This window comes from Perognathus longimembris, chromosome 12 (genome assembly GCF_023159225.1).
Source record: "Perognathus longimembris pacificus isolate PPM17 chromosome 12, ASM2315922v1, whole genome shotgun sequence".
In the NCBI taxonomy this organism is placed as follows: Eukaryota; Metazoa; Chordata; class Mammalia; order Rodentia; family Heteromyidae; genus Perognathus; species Perognathus longimembris.
The window spans coordinates 48,422,277-48,445,608 of NC_063172.1; positions in this window are offsets into that span (position 1 = coordinate 48,422,277).

The window sequence follows — 23,332 nt, forward strand, 5'->3', positions numbered from 1 at the left end:
AATAGGAAAATGAATCTTTAAAAATCCCCACTTCCCTAGTGTCTCTTTTCAAAAAGAAAATTAAAGTAAATTGATTGCCAATTTACAATGTAATCTCTAACTGCACCTTGCATAACACGGTTCCATAGGACCTTCAACTGTGAGAAAATAAAAGGATTGAGATTACACCCTGAGACAATCTACTATTTTGGGTTATGTGTGTCCAAAGAAGAAAGAAAAAAGAAATCTGAACATTTCATCTTAAAATGTGACTATTTGAATGCAGATTTATTGCAGATTTTTGTTTCACAATGTTTTTGTTTTTTTTTTAAAGAAAGTAAATGTTCAAGGGGACTCTTATTTTACTCTGGAACTGAAGACAAAAGTTAAATAGCTTATTAGAAATCCTATACTCCGTTACCAGTTTTACCAGTCTTTTTCCTTTTCTAAATTTTCTTTTTTAAAGCTGCATGTAAGAGATGGGTGGGTGTGGAGAGAGTTAGAAATGCTTTGCTAAAATTTCCTAGTTTCAACCAAATCTATTTTTTTCATGTAGTGCTGTAAGGAAGAATGGGTGACATAGAGCTTCTAAAAGGTATTCAGAATCCTCTACCTGCCATCTAGTGGGCATACACAAAAAATGCCATAGCCAGGTATCTACACTAAATATTTTCCTCCAGAAAATTTTAACCTCCAGAAATTTTAACCAGAAATAACCCTAAGGGGGTTAGAGGTTGTAACTTCAACATAAAGAATAGGAAACAAAAAAATTGTGTAAAGAAGCTATATTTCATAATCATTCCATTTTAACCAGTTTTCTTTTGGGTTTAGAAATCATTATATTTGCTAAGATAAGTTATTACTTTTTAATTCCAATTTTCTACTGCATATCTTCATGTAGATTTTGTTTTCTTTTGGATTAAATTTATTATCAATTTTGGATCTAGTTGACACATGAAAATTTAAAATATTCAAAAGAGGAAGGAGGTAGCCCAACTGATAAAGCACCTACCTGAAAGGCTTGAAAGAAAACTAACAGGTAAATTTCCTTCCTGTTTGAACTTTTAAAATATGTACACCAAAACATCCTCCATTTTTGCAAGAAAGAGAAAAAGGAGCTTATTATACTCACTTGATTTTGATGCCCTGTGATATGTATTATACTTCTTTAAAATTTTACTTCACCAAAAATTAAAACAAAAACAGATTTAAAACCCAAATGCCATTTTTTGAGGTCCACATTATGAAAGGTACACATGTAAAAGATTTGCAGACTGAAACAGCCATTACAGAAAGTCATCATCCTATTTGAATGACAGCTGCCCCTTCTTGGTAGTGCTTACTGTGTATGTGCCATCCTTTCATTAGATAACACATTGAGTATTTACAACAACCCTAGAAGATTTGTATCATTAACACCATTTTATAGGTCAAGAAGCTGAGGATAGATCCTTGAGGATGGTAAGTAAGAGCTCATGAGGTTCTAGAGCCCATGCTGGCCCATATCTTCCTGGTCATGTTGCCTTCCACAAAGACAAGAAGAAAAAACACAACACTACAATTTATGCTATAGGATAAAACCAGAGACATGATTAATCCAAAAGAAGGCTTTGCTTGAAGACACATGGTCTAAAACATCAGATAGCCAGTTGAAAGATATTTTTAAAAAACACAGTTAATAAGCACTCAGTAAAAACCAAGTATTAAGAAAAATACATTGTATGTAGTAAATAATGGGTTGATTTACCTCATCTTTTTAGCATAATTCTGGACCAATACAGTCCCAAATTTTTATTGCTGATTAATCCTACTTGGACTTTAATTGCAAGTAATATGAAGTTTCTTATGCCAAGGCAAACAATTCTTAAAATTTTTCACCAATAGGCGGCCAGATTCATCCTGTTCTATCATCCCAATTATCTTCCCTCCTTCCTTCATACTAATTTCATATTTTATTTCCTAAGCAAAATGTACATATGTTGTAAACCTATTTTTCTATTCTCTGTGCAAATTACTCTCTTATTTTAGGATAGTTAACTTGTATACAGGAGCTAGTTAAGGAGTAAACCATCTTAAATCATCACAATTAAATGCAGTGAATTTGAACTTGCTCTCTGTGTCTTAGCTTAACCTTTTTCTCCTGGAGCACAATGATAATTTTAGCAAGTAGATGAATGAGCAGTCAAGGGCACAAAGTGTTTTTTTTTTTAATGTTTTAATCCACTGTGTTTTAAACATTAATGATTAGATAGCACTGCATTTTGTAGGTGTTAATTTAAGAGTAGTGAATGCTTTCAAAAGCTGACAGCAGCTGGCTCAGGACTCCTGCTATGGTTTAATACTCACAAGTAAAGCCACCGGTTCTGCCTTCCTGATCTCTTACATGCCTCCAATCAAGATCAGTCAGCAGATAAAAGCGGAGACTACAGCAGTCAGGGCCTTTGTATCTCTCTTGTGTTTCCATGTAGATCTAAGTGCACCTTCCTCTTCGCAGGAAGAAATATTGACGCTTTCACAGGAAGAGGAGATTCAACTCCTGTTTAAGGTTAATCCCTCCACCTGTGTTCTTGATCCCAGCCTTTCCGGCCTAGGCCTGGCCTTGTTCTATCAATTATTTCTTTTTCTTATATCTTCAAACTCTCAATCTTCAATAGCATCTTCCCTGCAGGCTATAAATAAGTTCCAGACTTGACACACACACAAAAAAAAAAATTAAAAAGTAAGAACAAAATTTTTCCTGTATTCTGGTCCCTTTCTAGTATCCTGTCCTGCTTTTTTATCCACTGCAACCAAGATTGAGGAGCCAAGGCAATGTATGGCCTCCTTATCTACAGCTTCCATTCCCTCCTCCAGCCACCATAATCCGGCTTAGTTTGTTCCACTCTGTGGACTCTGCTTTCTAAAAGGGCCTTAGTGGCCTCCTCATTGGTAAATCCAATAAGGACATGTTCAATCCTTGTATTAAACCCACCAGAATCTATGTCTAACCTTCTTAATATTCTTTTATCTACATTTCTCACTTCTTTGCTCCAACCATCTTATGACAACTGGTGTTTCTTAAGATTTTTCTCATAGACATTTCTCTTCTCACTCTTCCTGTCAATCCCATGTATTCTCACAATGTTACCTACCAAAAAATTGGCTGCTAATTCTCGAAACTATACTTCACCACAAATCTTTCTTTAAGTAGTGTATTTGGCTTATTAGCAACATTCTAAATAATGTTTCTTATGTCCTTCAGTGCCATTTCAAATTCAGTATTTCCAAATGTTGTCTTCTCCCTAAACTTATGTTTCCTGTTAGATGAATTGATTAGTAGCATCATTTTTGCCTTTTGCCTAAGCCAGAAAACCTGGAAGTGTCAGTAACTTCACTTTCTCCATTATCTCAAGTTAGTTTTGGTTTATGTACTTCAGTATGTACTTAAAGTATGTCACATTCTCAGTCTGGAAGTACACAATGCTTCCAGGGCTCAAGCACTTTGTGGTCTCCTATCCTACTGTTCTGAACAGAAGACTTCGTTTGCATCCCAGATAGCAAGGAGGAGGAAGAACAAGTGGCCTACATGCCTCGTAATCATCATGAGAATTACCTCCCTTTATACAGCTGCATGATCAGCTTGTCTGCCTCATTGGTCAGAAATGGATCATGAAGATATCGTTCACAGGTGGAGGTTATAGGAACTATCTTCCAGAGCCAGATAACCAAATTAGAATTGTTTGGCATTGACAAGTTATGAGTTGTGTTTTACTGAGTAGTGATAATTACATCTAACATCTTTGGGAGTAGCAGAACAGTCTTCAGATGGCTTGGCTGGAGCTGGATTTTGTCTAGGACCTCATCTAGGAATCCTGGGCCTCCCACTCTCTTCACATGACCTCTTGTCCTCCAGGAGACTAAGATTTTTTCCCATGGACACAGAGGTGTCCAGAAGAAAGAGAACACAACCTTCAATGCACTATTATTCATTATGAATAAATTTATTTATTTACTTAATCTTGTGGTGCTTATGATTGAATTGAATATATTGATTACATACACTTGAACTATACCCTCGGCCCAGAGATCTTGTTTCAAATCGTGTTTATTACTATCTCACTGAAGAAAGCCAATCATATATCCTAAGGAAAGATGAAAGATTGGAAAGATAGATTCTGTTTCCTGACAGGAGGTTGGAAAAGTGAAAATGCTTATAGACAGAGATAGTGTGTCTGGACATGAAATGGGGAAACTGTGGAAGCAACAAAGTTTAAATTAAATCATAAGGATCATGCCTTGATTTGATAGGATCCGTGTCTTTACAAGAAGAGAAATACAAAGCTCTTTTCTTTTTCCTTTTCCTTATATGCATATAATGAGGAAAGACCGTATGAGGAGATAGACTAAGAACCAGTCATGGTCAAACTGAGAAGAGAATCATGACCAGAAAACAAACTAGACATCTTGGCAACAAACTTGGACATCTAGGCATCAAAACCATATCAAATAAATTTCTATGCATAAGTTACTCAGTCTGTGATGGTATTTTGTTACAGTAGCTCAGGTAGACTAATCCACTGCCTTTTATCTAATTATGTGTTCTTTAATTTTTTTAGTTGTACGTAGTAGTTTGCCCTCTTGAATGGATTTTGACTGATACAGAAGAAGGTTGAGAGTGAGAAGATAGAAGAGGATTCATGTGTGAGACTCCTCTCTCTACTATTTCCTATGGGTCAAAGTTCTAATGGCCAATGTTTTGCTCATAGACAATTAGTTACTGTGTGGCATCCTATATGAAGTGAGGTAAAGGATTAGGTTCAGGAAGCAGAACTGTGAGAAGTCCCAACTATAGTTGGTTGCCTTGCTGGGTTTATCAGGAGATGTGGGAAGAATTGATCCACAGAATTATCATGGGTTCCATCAGCCTTAATTGCAAAACTGAGTGCAGAGGTGGACGAATGTCTCCAGGTGCTCCACTATGGAGATATATACATGAAGGAGAAAAATAAACCCTGTGTGTTAACCTGAAATTTGTGCATTTATTTGATAATTTAGTATAAGCTAGTCAATTCCAACTGAAGTGTTTAAGTGGCATATTCTTTTCAGAGATGCTAAAATTTCTTAAGTATGTCCATAAATCCTATTGAAATACTTAAAAGGGCTGGGCATACATAATTGTAAGGAAAGTGAGCCCCCAAACTGAAATCAATGAAGAGTGTTAGTGAAGCATTTGGTAAACTGCTGACCATATTAACTTGAAAGTCAGATTGTATATTTAGTGAAATTTAGCTCCAGGAAACAACTCAGGAAATCTATGATAGCATGAGTATTTGTTGTTCTCAGCTGTGCTTTGTAAGGCATTATAAGAAAAAAAAAAAAAAACCTTTCTGATATATAAGCAGAAGTGAAAGGGAATAAAAAGAGTCAGGAGACTCAAAGAATTCTCCCACAAGTGAAAGATAGAGCTCACCCAGCCTGAGCAGATGAAGGTTATATGTCCTGGTTAGGAGATACAAAATTTCTGAGGATACCAACAAAATTTATCTGGGGAAATGTTCCACTGGAGGAGAACATTATGAAATATATAATAATGATATAGATTTATAAAAACTTACAGAAGTAAGACTACTGCAAGGAAAGCTGAGTGCACTGAGTACTACTGAACTGCATTCACCCCACAGAATAATGAGTGAGTGAAGGCTCTTAGCTAGCATTGTTGCTAGTTAGAGTCACACACTGCATAATGGGATCTAGGTGAAGAACACACAGTATATCCTATGGTGGTTCTATCAGACAATGAAGTAGAACATTCCTGGCACCCAGTGACCTGGGGCCTGACATAGCATCAGAACCTGTTTCTAGTGATGCTGGTGTAAACAAACCTATTATTCCATATAAAAAGCATAGCAAGGCCACAATATAAAATGCTAATGACAATCATCATAAATGACTGTTACTGTTTTTTTCTGCATTTGCCACAATATACTTTTTATCATTATTTAGACTATACCCCTTTTTACTTACAAAAATTTACTGAAAAATTGTATGTGTGCTACCCTCTCTGGCAGCAGCTTCTCAAGTCTTTTGTTTACCTATTCTCTTGATTGCTTCATGGAACGGTTGACTTGGTCTGTTTGAGTTTCTGTAAGCATGCTCTCTTGTGTTTACACTATACCAAAATAGGTTAAAATAATTTTTTCTCGGGCTGGGGATATGGCCTAGTGGCAAGAGTGCTTGCCTCGTATACATGAGGCCCTGGGTTCAATTCCCCAGCACCACATATACAGAAAATGGCCAGAAGTGATGCTGTGGCTCAAGCGACAGAGTGCTAGCCTTGAGCAAAAAGAAGCCAGGGACAGTGCTCAGACCCTGAGTCCAAGCCCCAGGACTGGCAAAAAAAAATAATAAAAAAAAATAATAATAATTTTTTCTAACCTATCCTCATTTTTCAGCAGTGTATGAGTCTATCTAAGTGAGAAAGCCAGAAAAGCCCCATTCTAGTCACCCGTCCTGGAAGGACAGGCAAAAGACATAATAATCAAAATTGCAGAACTCCAGAGATGTTTGAATGCGCAACTGTGGCCAGGAGGTTACCTAAAATTCAGAGAACTGACAAGAACTCATTTAGTCCCAAATGGTAGTACCCAGTTGACCAGTTGTATAATCTTAAAATACTGTCTCTGAAATGCCCCTGGATCTTCTGGGTTGTCAGAAGGTGTTCCATCTTTTGTAGTAAGAGCTAGAATTTCCTGTATGTTCTGAAAGTCTTCCCATTCAAAGGAGCAGGAACTCCTCTTCCTACTTAGGGTTTGTTTATAATCCTTGCCTAAAGCTACCTCCCAGCAAAATCCACACAATGTTCTGATCAGGCAGGAATATGGGAGAAGGCACCTGACTATGGAATCTCCATGTCATGAAAGAACAGATTGGATCTTTCTACATATCAGTATGTATTAAGTCCATGTCTTCTATGTGATGGGCTTTTCTTAGGTGGGCTGTTTCTTTCTACAAGTGCAAAGATACCTAGATCCAGGAATCAAGAAATAGAAGAATTAGAAGTAGTTTCCATAATCATTATGCTCAGTGACACACCAGGATTGACTATATTCCCTTTAAAATGATGGCAAAAATATGCCCATAATATCCCGGATTCTTGTCCCCGAAAACTGTGAACCATTTTGCTTCCCAAAGGGAAGTTTTTAAAGGAACACAGAAAAACTCCCAACGAATTACATGTAGCTGTTATCAGGGGAATTTGGATTCTGTGCACCCAGGGACCAACATAGCAGAGAGGAATCACTACACTGGATGATTTCTGATGTAAAGGAGGAGTAACTTGCTTCATGTACAAATACATGCCAAGGTGAGAGCTGAATGTTATAAAGATTAAAAATGGATGGGGGCAAAGCTAAGACTGAGTACTCCTATGCCCTCAAGGCCAGTTTCAGTGACAGGGCTTATTCATCTCACTAACCTTACTCATAAAGAGTGTTACTCCCAACTCCCCTAAGAACCTGTACAAGAAGTACACAGGTAAACCTGTATACTGCTGGCTGAACCTGTATAAAAGTGTATCTGTATTTTACAATGAGTCAACTGCAGGGGCTTAACTAACCACACTGGTGCCCTTCCATATGAACCAGTTTATTCCAGTTTCATGCTTCCCATGGGCTTGCAAAATTGGTGACTGGATGCACTAACTACACAGCCCTATTTTTAACACCAGTGGTGGCCCATTTGTGTGTGTGTGTGTATGTGTGTCTGTGTAGGTGTGTGTATGCCTGCACTGAGTGTTAAACTCAGGGCCCAGGCTCTGTTCCTTAGTTTTATTGACTTGCTTTTTGGTGATGAACTGGAGATAAGAGTCTCACAGACTACTCTGCCCAGGCTGAATTTGAACCACTACCCTCTTATTTCAGTGATCTGAGTAGCTAGTAGTTGTGTGAGCCACTAGGTCTCAACAAAGATTTAGCCCGGTCAGTCATGGGCCTTGAACTCAGGGCCTAGGCACTGTCCCTGAACTTTATTACTTAAGATTAGTACTCTACCACTTTAAGCCACAGCACCACTTCCAGTTTTCTGAGGGTTAATTGGAGATAAGAGTCTCATGACTTTCCTGCCAGGGCTGGCTCCAAACTGCAATCCTCAAATCTCAGCCTCCTGCATAGCTAGGATTACAGGCATGAGCCACCGGTACCCAGAAGCATATATTTTTCTTTCTTTTTAAAAAATTTGTTGCCAGGCCTGGGGCTTGAACTCAGGGCCTGGGTACCATCCTTGAGCTTCTTTTGTTCAAGGCTAGCACTCTACCACTTGAGCCACAGCACCACTTCCAGCTTTTTTGTGTGTATATGGTACTGAGAAATCAAACCCAGGGCTTCATGCACGCTATGCAAGCACTCTACTACTAAGCCAAATTCCCAGCCCCAGCAGCATATATTTTTGATTGGACAATGTCAAAGAATTTATTATTTTTTTCCAGTCCTGGGGCTTGAATTTAGGGCCTGGGAACTGTCCCTAAATTTCTTCCCTCAGGGCTAGCACTCTACCACTTGAGCCACAGTATGACATACGCTTTTGCCTTCATGAGATACTGAGGATTGAATCCAGGGCTCCATGTATGCTAGGCAAACACTCTACCACTAAGCCACATTCCTAGCCCCGAATTTGATTTTGATTTGAGCTTCTTAGCACTGTTGTCTTTTGGCTCATTAGCAGCAAACTTGTAGAGGTATGATTCATTATAACTAAAAGGTGAATGTCTGTTTTTATAGAAATTTACTTTTATTTTCTTTCTATGCCTATGCAATGAGAGTTGACAGGTGGACTGCATTTAGGAATTCAGAGTAACATTTCTCAAGGGCTGGGAGGTGGCAAAGTGCTTGCTATCATGCTCTGGTTTTGATGTCCAGTGAAAGAGAGAGAGAGAAAGAGAGAGAGAGAGAGAGAGACAACAAAAATACAGTTTAAAAAGAGATAAATTTGGAATTCTATGAATAAGTTGAAATAAATTTGGAATTCTATGAATAAGTTGAGAAAAACAATTCCTAACTTTCAGTGAAGCCATCTTTCAGAGAATCACTAAGCAAGCATTACTTTAAAGCCAACAAGTTTTTATTAAAACACATTTATCTATTATATAACAACTATACCTAAGAAGTTGATTTGGGGATTTTTTAAAATAAAAGAGCCTCTTTGCTTTTCCAGGAATGTATAAAAATGTTTGCATAAAACATATTTGAAGACCTTGAAAATTAAGTAGAATTACAAAGTTAGTCAAATAACTAGAAAAAGAAATTGTTTTTCATAAAAAATATATTGCTTTTAAATGATCTTTTCCTTTAGTGGAAACAGAGCCCACCACTTAATCTATGGAGTGACTCTGTACTTTATGTCTTATTCAATGTTACTATATAATGTTTCACTTCCAGGAAAACAAAGATAAATGGGAGCTTGTTCAGAAGTAAAATAACTATTTTTGTCAAAGAATATTCATTGTCTTTTGTTAAAAATTCTAGCAAGCATCCAGGAGTCAGTGACTCATGTTGATAATCTTAACTATTTAGGAAGCTCAAGACTGAGGTTCAAAGTCCACCCTAACAGAGAGATCCCAGAAACACTTATCTCCAATAAACCACCAAAAAGCTGGCAGTGAGTCTGTGGCCCAAGTGGTAGATTGCCAGCTTTGAAGAAGAACAGGAGGCCTGAAATACAATCCTTAGTTCTTGGAACAAAGAATAATAAACAAAGTAACAAAATCTAGCAACCAAGTTTTTTTTCATAATTTTTTCTTTATTGTGAATGGGAAGTACAGAGGGGTTACAATTTCATATATAAGGCAGTGAGTCCCTTTCTTATTCAACTTGTTACCTCCTCCTTCATTCCCCCCTCCCCATTTCCCTCTCTCCCCATGAGTTGTACATTTGGTTTACACCAAATGGTTTTGCAAGTATCGTTTTTAGGATGATTTGTCTTTTTATCCTTTATCTCTTAATTTTGGTATTCCCTTTCCCTTCCCCAGTTCTAATACAGGTATACATAGTATACCTGTATACTAAAATCAGTTACAGTGATAGCAGGGGTAAAACCATGGAAAGGGAATACGAGAGAGAAAAAAAGAAAGAAAAGAAAAAGGGTACAGTTTCACATGGCATGTTGAAAATAATTACAACAATGATGTATCACTTGTTTCCATAACATGGAGTCCATTTTGTTTAGCATCATCTTATGTGTTCATACAGGCATAGCTATTGGGCTATTGTGTTCTTCTGCTATGACTAACCTAAAAATGTACTAATTATTCCCTATGAGGGAAACTATAGAGTCCATGTTTTTTGGGGGGTCTGGCTCACTTCACTTGGTGTAATTTTTTCCAAGTCCTTCCATTTCCTTACAAAGATGGGGCACTATTGTTCTTTCTGATAGAGACATAGAATTCCATTGTGTATATGTGCCACATTTTCCTGATCCACTCGTCTACTGAGGGGCATCTGGGTTGGTTCCATATTTTAGTGTGCTGAGATGAACATAGCTGTGCTTGTGGCTTTAATGTGGTCTTGCTTGTAATCTTTTGGGTAGATGCCCAAAATAGGGCTGCTGGGTCGTAGGGAAGCTCTATGTTTAGCCTTCTGAGGAACCTCCATACCATTTTCCAGAGGGGCAACCAAGTTTTTGAGAATTGAATGATTAGGAAAGAAAGAGGTTAAGAAAGAATAATCCCTAATCATGGTTATTAGGTCTATTTTTCAGGACAATTAAACATTGTTTTTCCTTAATCCTCTTTATTGATATGAATAAACCTGATCATAAAAATATCACATACAGCGGAACAGTGTTCTTACATTCTATGATATCACAGAGTGCTCAGTACACAAAACACTAGCTATCTCCCATTCTCTGTGCACATCAGTAGAACATAAATTGGTAATTGTGTGGTAACTATGCAATTAACTCCTGTCATCACTGTACCTTTTCATTAGCATCACCAAGAGCAGTATTCTCTCTCCATGACCTTAGCATAAGTGATAACATCCCTAGTTGTTAAAGTAAAAAACAATTAAGCAAAGTTAGCATAGTGAAGAGTGATGGAGTGCCTTAGAGACAGGAGCCATTTTTACCTATCATATGACACAAATTGTGAAAACACAAACCTCTCCACACAGCCTCATTAGTGCATCTCACGTTCTCTTTCACAACAGATTTCTTACTTATACCTCTGCTTGCTGAGACCAGTTGTGAAGTTAGCTTGTGTGTTAGCACTTTTTCCAGGAAGGTTAATAGCTATGAGAACCCATCCAAAGTTTTGAGTGCACTCATTTCCCTTTTCTTAGACATTAACGGATACATTCTGTATAGCTGTTCTTAAGAACAATTCATACTTTGGAAATTTTTATATTAATTCTCATCTATGAAGTGGCAACTTGGGTTATAAACAAAAACTATTGAGTAAATATTAAATATGTTTTAGATACATTCTCCCCCTAATTTGCCAGTACTGAACTAGGCATGCTCAGGTGGCATCTTCTACCACCACAGCAATGTCTCCAGGTTGGGACTCTGTTGGTGTAGTTAAGTTAAGGACTTTCAGGAAAAGACTTCACGAGGAGATTTTATCTTGCATCAAGATACGTAGGATGGCCCCATTTAATCTCATAGGGGTAACGTTTTCCAATTTGGGGTAAGATTCATGGTGACAGAAGTAAGGCCAAGGGAGGTTATATTGCTAGTCTGAAGATGGAAGGAGGGGTCTGAACCTGGGAAGGTAGGCAACTTCTAGACAACATTGTCTCCTAAACTTCAAGAAAGCATCACAGCCTAAGGGTATCTTGACTTTAGTCCAGCAAGACCTGTGTTGTACTCCTGACCTAATGAACTACAGCATAACATGTCTGTTATTTAACAACAGTCTTTATGGAACTTGATAGAGCAGTAATAAAAAATTAAAATGTGTATAATTCTAAGTTATGTTTGTATTATAGAAGATTCAAAGTATATTTCTGGTCCTTTGGTGTCCTGATTTGTAAATGACATCATTTTGCCAGGAAGATGAATCTCATGAAAATACAGTATTTTGAATTATCACTTTCTCTTTAACTGAGATCATCTATCTACTTATATATCTATACTCATTTTGAATTATCAAGTTCTGTTTAACTGATATATACATATATTTACACACACACACACACATACACACACACACAGTTTTATTGTATAGGAGAAACTCACTTAAACTATTTGGTGGCCATAATACCCATACCCTCAGCAGGCACAGGTACCTTGTGACTCCCTTCATACTATTGCATGTTAATGCATTCATGCTATATTGGAGAAATAACTTCAAAATATCAAACAATGAGCATTAGACTATAAATATACTATTTTCTCACTCTTAACCACAAACCCCCACAGTTCAATTGTTATCTAAACACAGACAATCTAGGTGCTATGGTTACAAATGTGTATGCATAAGAGTAATTCAATAAAGTATATTCCTTTTTTTTTTTTTTTTTTTTGCCAGTCCTGGGCCTTGGACTCAGGGCCTGAGCACCATCCCTGGCTTCTTCCAGCTCAAGGCTAGCACTCTGCCACCTGAGCCACAGCGCCCCCTCTGGCCATTTTCCATATATGTGGTGCTGGGGAATCGAACCGAGAAATTCATGTGTAGGAGGCAAGCACTCTTGCCACTAGGCCATATTCCCAGCCCACAATAAAGTATATTTCTTATAAAAACACAGAGGAGCCCTCATTGAAGAGACTAAACACCAAACAAAAGGACCAGAAGATATCTATAGCCCAAAGAACACTTGGTAGATATTTAGGATATATAGTTGGAATCACCACCATCTTCTATTAGCTACAGTTTCAGCACATTAAGTCCAAGTCTCTATTGCAGAAATATTAGAGCCATTCTGCCAAGGACAGCAAAGCATACCACAGACCCTGGGATAAAGAAATGTCCCCACCTCACAGTCATAGGTAACCTACTTATGCTTGTGTATTAAACAGACACTTTTCTAGAGTCAGGAACATCCCAACCAGTCCTTTCAGACCTAGTATTAGTTATCAGAGAACATGGGTGCTATGAGCTTAGAAAACAGAGCACCTGGTTGAACATGGTGAGGTGAGTGGTCCACCGTATGGCTGATGACATAGGAGGTTTTAATTCCACCACTCTTGAGGATGGTCTGGAGGGCCTTTGGAGGCTTTGTGTTGACTCTTTGAACAATGGTGATGTAGGAGCTCACAGGCAGTTGGCTCTGCAGTAAGTTCTCCAGTGACTCCACTACTCTTGTAAAGATGGAGAACAGAGTCAACACCCCACATACCCGGTAGATGTTCAATATAAGCTTTGAGGTTGACAGAACCTTTCTCCTTTGCAGAGTAGCAGGACTGCCTTCTGCTTCTTGAGGGGCTCCAAATCCTCAGGGGGAAGAGACAGGAATGGCCAGCTCTCTGATGAAGCAGGTAGGGTAAAGAGGAAAGCCTGCCACCAAAGAGCAAGATGGGAGCTCCAACACCTGGTTCTTGGCAAAACAAGAGAATGGCTTAAAGTGGACCAATTTTGATCTTTTTAATTGAAAAGAATCCACACTTGCATTCATAATAGCAACAGATGCTTCACTTCAGGAAAAGACTCATTGATAATCATAAATTATATGAAGAAATTATTGAATCATTATCCAAATTCACTTACTCCTATTATTTCAAGGGTAAAATGGGGATCATTTAATTCATAAATTTTCTTCTTTGGCTAATAATTTGACATATTAACAACAATCATTTCACAATTTCATGGAACTGGAATGAGTAAAATTAATTTACATGAACAGTTATGTATAGGAAAAGTTGTACACCACATCTAAGATCAATGTGTTAGCATTTCCCTAGCCTCAGGTCCTCAGCTCCTCCCACTAGCCCCCAGATCCACCCATACCTAATAAGCCACTCCTACTCACTACCTACCTACTTCCCCTTTACCCCCAAAGAGAGAAGCTGCCACCTGGATAAGGTGCAGACGCCATGTAGCTCCCTCTCCCGTGGGAACTATGGCCCCACTAATAAACCTCCTTATGAACCTTTTTCTCCTGCCTGTGATTATCTCCGCATGGTCCTCTGGGATGGCCGGGACCTATGCTTTCATTGGTGCCGAACCTGGGATAGGTACCCTGGTGGATTTGCTCCCCCATTTCTGGGGGGTCCAAGCTGCTCCCGGGACCTATTCTGCTGTCCTAAGCCCACCCAGAGGACCACCGAGGTAACTTCTGACTGAGCGCTCTACTTCCATCCACCACGACAATCTACAAATTTGCCGTTACACCCAGGGTAAAAGTGATAATCTAACCGAGGGCTCGGATACAATTTTCTGATTTACCGTAGGGCTACAGGGCCGTGGCTTCAGGGCCACACCAAAAATCTTGGTGCCAAGTTCCGAGCCCCACTCCAAATGACCTTAGCATAGGGCCACAGGGCCATGGCTTTAGGGCCACACTCCATGCTCGGTCCGGGACACAGCCACTGGGGTGATGACCCCATTGCTGATTGTCTCCTACATTTCAGCTGACCAGAGTAATACTGAGGACGCTTGGTATTTAACTCCTCAGCTCCGCTAATCACTTACCATGGGAGGGCACAATCATCCACCACAACAGATTTGAGACTCCAACCAGGGTGAGTGATCATTAGCCAGGAGCTTGGATTTTCTCTAGTTCAGCTCCACTGGTCACTCATCAAGTGGGGAACAGTCTAAAAATGCTTCAGGAAAGCTGCTTAAGTTTGAGCCCAATCTTTCAAATTTGGACTTACATAACTTCTATGAGCGCCTATGCTTTCACAATGTACATTCTAAAGAAGCCATATTTTTTTCAATCTTTTTCATTAAATAAAAAGTTTTAAAATCAACTGATTTTCTTTGGACTAATTGTTGACATTTCATTAGATTGGTTTCTTCTGGTTTTCAAGGGGTTGGTGATATCTTGATAGTTTCCATGATAAATAGAAGAGATCAGCAAATATTTTGAACAAATAATGCATTCATCATCTGCCTTGAGAAACAAAGAGTTCACAACTGAGCTTTTACTACATAGGCATTTTCTTTCTTTCTTGTTTTTGTTTTGTTTTGTTTTTTGCTCTTTCTTTTTTCTTCCTTTTTTCACCTACATTTTTCTTGCCAAAGGTGTCTACTGTAAATTCAAACAGCATATTTCTGAGATTTCTGGCATCCCAAACAAGGAATTGAATGGAGACATACAAAGGGGTTCACTTCACACTTAGCAGGTAAATGTTCAGCATATCCTTGGCTATTCAAAGAGTTTAATGGAGAAAGGGAAGTACCTGGTTAAGGGAAACAGTGGTGCAGAGATAGACAGTTGTAGAGAGAGGGTGTGGTTACACACTTTCAACTTTCTGATGCTGAAGAATGTGAGAAGGCGGCACAGTAATGATTTTAAGGGAATCAAAAATCATGACTAGGCTCACAGCCAGTGGCTCATACCTGTAATCCCAGCTACACAGGAGGTTGAGATCTGAGGATCCTGGTTCATAGCCAGCCCAGGAGGGAAAGTAAAGCCTGTGAGACTCTTATCTCCAATTAACTGCCAGAAAACTGGAAGTGGTGCTGTGGCTCAAAGTGGTAGAGTACTAGCCTTGACCTGAAGAGCTCCAGGAACAGGTGCCCAGGCTCAGAGTTCAAGCCCCATGATTGACCCCCCCTCTCCCCAAAAGGAAGAAAAGAATCATGACTTGGCAGGTCTTTGGAATGGATATTTTGCAAGACATATACTTTGTACAATGCATGATGCCTTAAGTTGGCTTCTTTTTATTTCTGAAAATGTAAGACTAGGAACATGTGGATCTGCTGTGCCTCCATGTGGTTGGAATGAGCACAGTTTTTCCTATACCTTGGGGAAATCCTAACTATAGACTGACTGCAAATTAACTATAAGCAGGAATGGCTATGTACTATGTACTCTGGAAGAGATCAAACTGGGTGTGTTCCAGGGTATAATTAGCAAACGGTTGGTCTCAGCATTGTTCCCTTGCAGTTAACCTGCCTCAATAGTTCTAATCTATAAATCCTCCTGTTTTTTTTTCTAACCAACAACCCCACCCCCACCCCTGCCAAATGACAAGAACGATGAGGTCCTTCTCCTAACCATTAATAAGACTAGGAAATCTGCTCAATTCGGCTTACACCCATGACTAGGAATTAAATTTCCCTGGCCACTTTCTGGCCACTTTTGTCCATTTGTGAGTCACACAAAATGGTAACCTCAAAATACCCCTTGGACTCTAACTTGTCCTTCAATGACGTTTATATAACTCTCTTTAAGGTGGATTTCTGAGGGACTTCTGTCCTTCGGTTCCTTAAAAACTTAGGATTTTTATCTAGACAATGAGCAAGGCTCATCAATACATATTTTCTCTCCTGCAGCATTTCCAGCTCTGATGCAAATAGGCCTCTCTCTGTTCCACCAGCCCAGGCAGGCCTGGGCATGTCTGCTTTCACAACTGGAAGAGCTAAGGCCTTGGCCTTGAAACTCCTGCTATCTTCTTTTCTTCAACTCCCCATGTTCCTAGTCATTCCCTAGAATAATAAAAACTCTCAAAGATCAGAAAAAAGCATAAGCCGAGAGTAAAGGACATATTAGTTTTTTTTTCTCAAAACATTATTTTCAAAATTATCCAATATGACTCTTAGTTTACTAAGCCAAATAGACCATAAGTGCAAACTGATTTTTTTTTAGACTGAATTTAATGTATATTGAGTCTCTGATGTATTCAAAAGTTAACCTTAATCTCTTCTGGGTGATTTTGTTTATTTAATTTTGTTTCATGTTCCTCCCTACTCCTCACTTTCACTTTGCCACAATTCCCAGTGGCCAGATATGGAGCAAGTAAATGACACCTGGTATCCTCATTTGCTTCTTCTTAGATATACACAGTGCTAGACGATTCTTGGTTCTTGGCCCACCAATATATTGTGGCTGCATATGACTTCTTGATCCTAGCTACAGGCCTTGGCTTGATTCTGCACTTTGGACTACACCATATCCATCCTGAAGGGTATAGGGAAAAAAATCAATTTCTGTGAAAAGATGAATCTCTTTCTCCTATGTTCAGCATATATTTACAGCTGAGCACTCATCCTTTCTTTTCTTCTGCTCATCATCCTTACTAGTCTAAATTAATCTGCTACTTTGATTTGAATGAGTGTTACCCAAAAGCCCATATATTAAGACATGGACCTCATAGATGCATTATTGGGAGATGGTGGAACCTTAAGGTGATGAGGTCTAAGGAGAGATTTTTAGGTCATTGGGAGTGTGCTCTTGAAGGAAAGGGTGGGCCATGGTCTCTTTCTCTCAACTTTGTACAAGGTGATATGTTTTGCTCTGCCAAATGCTCTTCACTGTTGTTATTCAGCACATCCAATTTAAGCCCGAAGTTATATCCATCCAATTTTGGGCTGTAACCTATAAAACCATAAGCCAAAGAAGTCCCTTTCTCTTTATAACCTAATTATTCCAAATACTTTGTTACTGTGATATAAAACCAATACATCTCTATATTGACTAAAAGGTGCTCTGACTTAAACCTCATGAAATATAGGTGAGAAAAGCATAAAGTACTAAGATAAATGTTGGAATAATGTTAAAAAATGTTGGAATAAAGAAGAGGGACATAGACCAACAAAAAACAAGTAAATATAGAAAATATAGAAAAGCATTAACAAGATCAACTTAAATCTAGGCATATGAATAATTTCATTGAATGTAAGTATACTGCACATGCTTATTAAAATACAGAGAATGATAGGCTCTCTAAAAAGTAATATATAGCTATATATAGCTTTATGTTCTCTATAAGAAATATGTTATATGTACAATGATGCACTTATAGTAAAAGCAAAAGAATTATGCTATGCAAACTGTAGTTGTATGCATCTATCAAATACCATATGCATCTAAAAATACCATATAATGCCTGGTGCCAGTGGCTCATGCCTGTAAACCTGCTTAATCAACTAACCGAGATCTGAAAATTGAAAATCAAACCCAGCTAAGTCAGACAAGTCTAGGAGATTCTTATCTCCAATTAACCACCCAAAAGTTGAAAGTAGAGCTATAGTTCAAGTGGTAGAGGGCCAGGGGAAAAGCTTAGGGACAGTGCTCAGGCCCTGAGTTCAAGCTCTAGGAATGGCACCAAAAAGTAAAATACTGCATAAAAGCAAAAATGGACAAGACTAACCTAAGAACTATATAAAGATTTCCATTTCACTTGAAGGTTTTGGTGCTTTCCTTAGCGCCTCTCTCTCTCTCTCTCTCTCTCAAACACACACACACACACACACACACACACACACACACACACACACACCCCAAAAGGCAGAACTAATCATAGTGCTGTCTGTCTATAATTCCAGCTATTTGAGAGAAAGAGGGAGGCTCACATTGGGAGGCCAATCTAGGAACAGTTAATGATATCCCACCTAAACAAACAAGCTTGGTATGATGACTCATCTTTGTATTCCCAATCATGAAAGGCACATAAGTAAGAGGATCACAGTCTAAAGGTGGCCCAGGCAAAAGTACCAAGACCCTAGCTGAAAAATAACTAAAACAAAAAAGGACTGAGAAGATGGCTCAAGTGGTAGAGTACATGCCTGGAAAGTATAGGGCCCTCACTTCAAACACTGGTACAAAAACTGCAAAAAAATAAAATAAACAAAACAACAAATAAAGAAAATATAAATGTCCAACATTAAATGAAACATTCAATTCTATTGGTGATCAAGGAAATGTAAATTTTAACCACAGTGTGATGTTACTAGATAACTTTTTAATTGGCCAAACTTAAAAAGTCAGACTACCTGACTGTCTATAAGGACCTGTAGCTAAGAAAACTCCTCTAGTTTCGGCTGAGACTACATACTGTGGTAACAACTTTGGGGGAAAATGTTCTACTTTCCAGTTGAACATACGTATATGGTGAAAAAGCATTTACCCTCCTACATCTTATAGGTCATCTTGCACATATTTTCTTCATCCATGTAGAAGATTCTTTGTAGTGACTATAGTCCCTGACTGGAAATAACACAGATGCCCACTGGTAGTAAAAATGCCCAAATGCACTTATGGATGTGCTCATTCAAACTATATAGTCATGAACATTAATTCACTGGAACAAGTTAACATAGGAATAATATATTTCACCAGCATAGAGAGAAAGAATCAGCACACAAATAAATGCATATGCTATGACACCATTAATGTGAAAATCAATTCCTACAAAACTTGGATCGTATTTTGAAGTATTGGCTAGGCATGGTGGTCAAGGCTCATAACTATAGTCACTTGGGAGGTAAAAAATGGGAGGATCATGATTCAAAGCCTGACCAGGCCAAAATGAGTGAGAATCTCCCTGAAAAATAACTAAAAAGGAAAACAAGGGTTGGGGTCATGACTCAAGGGAAAAAGTGCAAGGCCTGGTGCTTGGCACATACAAACACATATATGAGTATATATTGAATTGTTCATGTGGGGATTATAAAAATAGAAGAATTTAATGCCAGGATGGGAAATGTTAGAGCTTTGCTCACCAACAAAACTACTTTTTGATCTGTGTGGAAGTTATTTGACTATATACTTACAGCTATTAACATAAACATAATGAATATATATGCATATATGCAATAAATTTTCTAACAATAAAAGAAGTATCAATATTTTCTTGTGATTTTTCAGGAAGAGTGATATATTAAGCAATAAAGTTGACATTTAGACAAAGAATGTCTTACTCTTGAGTCTATATTTTTATCCATTTATTAGCATACATTTTATAATATAATACTAACATATATAACATACCTCATTTATAACATACTTATGTCTATATCCCATGATGATGATGATATTAAGTGAACAATGTTTTGTTATAAATCATCCAAACCAATATTTTGGACAAAACGCTTAGGTAGACCTAAATCATAATATGATGCAAGTTCTGAAAACACATTTATTCTTTTCTATCCTTAAAATTTAATGTTTCCATACTTTTTTTAGCTTGAGCAGGATAGAATTTCAAGTAGAAGTCATGAATGGAAGAAACCAGTTTTTATCATCTTTGCTCTATGTGACTTCCATACAATGATTGTAAATGTTAGTAGTTCCCATAAGATGTTATTATTTAGGCCAGGCACTGGTGGCTCATGCCTGTTATACTAGATACACAGGAGGCTGAGGTCTGAGGATTGCAGTTCGAATCATGTCTGGGCAGAAAATTCCCCATGAGACACTTATCTCCAATTAACCAACAGTAAAGTGGAAGTCTCACAGTGGCTCAAAGTGGTAGAGTGCTAGCCTTGAGAAAAAAAAGGGGGGGGGGATAAATTATTAGACTAATATTTCATTTTATTTGAGGCTTGAGATTTATTTAAAAATTTTCTTTTATGTACTTTACCGCTAGGCTATATTCCCAGCCCCCAATTTTGCTTTTAATTATCAGATGGGTTGTCTTCTAAGTTCCCATCTTATAAGTTTTCACTTTACCACAGGTTTCTGTACGGCTTCCTGTACACTTGAACTGAAAACTTCACTATTCAAAAGGTTAGTAATGAATTTACACAAGAGAAGATTGTTACACGTTTGAAAATCAATTCTGAACAATGATTTCATCTGGGCCATATGTGTAACACAATTTTCACTGTTTAAATAAACATTTCATTACATCTCGTGTACAAGGATGGCACAAAGGAATAAAGAAATTGCCATGGAAATGCATTGATGACCTCATAAATTTCTTTCAGAAAATATCTTCCATTTTAAAACATTGAGAATCTTTTTTGGGGGGGAAAATACACCTGTTATGTTACTTTTCATAGATTCTCATGGCTTTTCATTTGTTTTCTTCTTTTTCTTAGACATATAACAAAATATTCCTCCAGTTAATTTACACATTTATTTTTGTTCTGCCTATAAGTCTCAATAAAATGATCATAATAATTTTTTCATCACATTGTTATTGTATTAAATTATGAAATTGCTTTCCCCCTATGGTTAGAAACAGCTGCATTGAATACAAAGGAAATTTCACAAAAACTATTCAATAAAATCTATAAAATTTTGTAAGTGGGCTAGCCTATCTGAAAGTAATATAGGAAGATATATGAGCTATCTCTTTATGTTTTCCCATCAAATTATAGATGCTAACACAAAGCAGTGTTTAATACATTCATACTAGTGGAATGGTATTTTATGACTAATATATGAGGATATTTATAAATACACTCTTTTAAAATGGTTTTATTGTTATTATTAGTGTGCTGTACAGAGTGATTATCATTCAATAAGTTGAGCAATGAGTACATTTCTTTTGGGGTGACATTGTCACCCCTTCCTTTACTTTCCCCCAGTTTTTCCCTCCCATGCCTACCCACAAGTTGCATAGGTCATTTTTCACATTGTGTATACTGAATAGCAAGATTGCATTGGTTCACCCTTCCTCTCTCCCTTTCTGTGCTCCCTCTAAAAACACTCTTTTATAATTGCACCGCTTTATGTTAAGTCCAGCTATAAGATATATAACCTTGAAAATGTGATGATGATATCATTTATAATGAATATTGACATAATTTATGAGTATTATAGTCAATAATGTGGACTTTCTAGTAGTTAGTACATAATAAAATAAAAACAGGTGTGTAATTTTAAAAATCAGAATACAAAATACGTCCATATACATTTATAAAAAATTAAAATGCCTTGTATTATTTGTAGAATTATATGAGTGTTATGTTAGAGCAAAATGATTGTTTACTTTTTTAACCACACCTATTTTTCTGATGTGGATGGACAGATTCAGTTGTATTTTCCTAAGTGGCCACCAGATGGCTATATGGACCCTTTCTTGATTTTGAAGCTTAAGTTTTCTTTTTCCTCTACAGCACCAAAGACTTAAATAATTCTTGATATATACAATTCCACAGAGCCTGAAATACAGTAGAAATACAGTAGCAGATTCAAATGCAATAGTGTGTGTAATTGTTCCTGCTGACTTTAATGTTAAATCATAAAGACGAATGTGAATGTTTCAAAGAAACCCTACATTACAGAAATTTAAAGCATTTAAATATTTAGCTATCCATTAGTAAAAAGTTCTCATTTTACAGATTAAGAACTTGAGATTTGAAAGTAATCTACTTTTCCATCATCTAGAAGTTATTGTTTACTGGCAAGTCTAGGAGCATTCCCTGAAGCTATGTATCCAGCCTAGAATATTTGTAATGAATTGAATATTATCAGTATATTTTTGCTCTGTAATATAATTGCCTTAAAATAATTATATTTATGCTACCATAAAATAACTAAAATAAGATTATCACAACATGTGAAACATCACTATTCAATGTAATCAATGCTTGCAAACATTTTTATTATATATTAATTTATTGATATTATTTTCAAAAATATTATTCAGACAGGAGCCAGTGACCCATGACTATAGTTCTGATGCTCAGGAGACTAAGTTCCAGAGGATCACAGTTTAAAGCCAGCCTGGTCATAAAAACTACAAGATTCCATTGCTAAAATAACCAGCAAAAAGCCAAGGGGAGTGTGGTTCAAATAGTAGAGTACAAGCTGGTCTAATTCTAGGCTCTAAGTTCAAGTATCAATACCAGAAAGAAAATGCCATTCTTTTTTATATAATTTTTCTTAACTATTTCCAAATAGTTTCTTGGGTCATTTTGAATATATGCTTTTCAGCAGACTTTATAGTGTTATTTAAATTGTATTTAAAATTACAACCAATTTCATTGAAATGAATAAGTATGTTTGGGCTCCATGTTCTCTTTTTGTGTGTGGGAGAATATAGCCATATATGCTCACAACTGGGAGATTTTGCTCAAAATGTAAGTTGCCTTCCCCCCCTCTCCCCCTCCCCCGCCCGCCACCACCACCAAATCACCTCTTAGCCTGGAATAACAAGACCATGCTTCAATCTCATGGAATGTCACTACAGCATGCTCAGAGTTCACACACTAGAACTCTGTGATATGATTCATTTTTATACTGATTTCAAGTATACTTTCCCCTGCTTCAGCAGAGAAAAGAAAAACCTAATCACTGTCAGCTAGTGTTTATTTCTGTTGCTATTTTAGATTGTCATTTCAAACTTTCATGAAGAAAGGTCTTCCCTTCCTCTTTTCTTCCTTAACACGGTAGTATAAGATGCACACACAGAGTCCCCGTCTTCTTGGTGAGGAGGACTTGCCCTCTTTTTTTTTTTTTTTTTTTTTTGCCAGACCTGGGCCTTGGACTCAGGGCCTGAGCACTGCCCCTGGCTTCTCTTTGCTCAAGGCTAGCACTCTGCCACT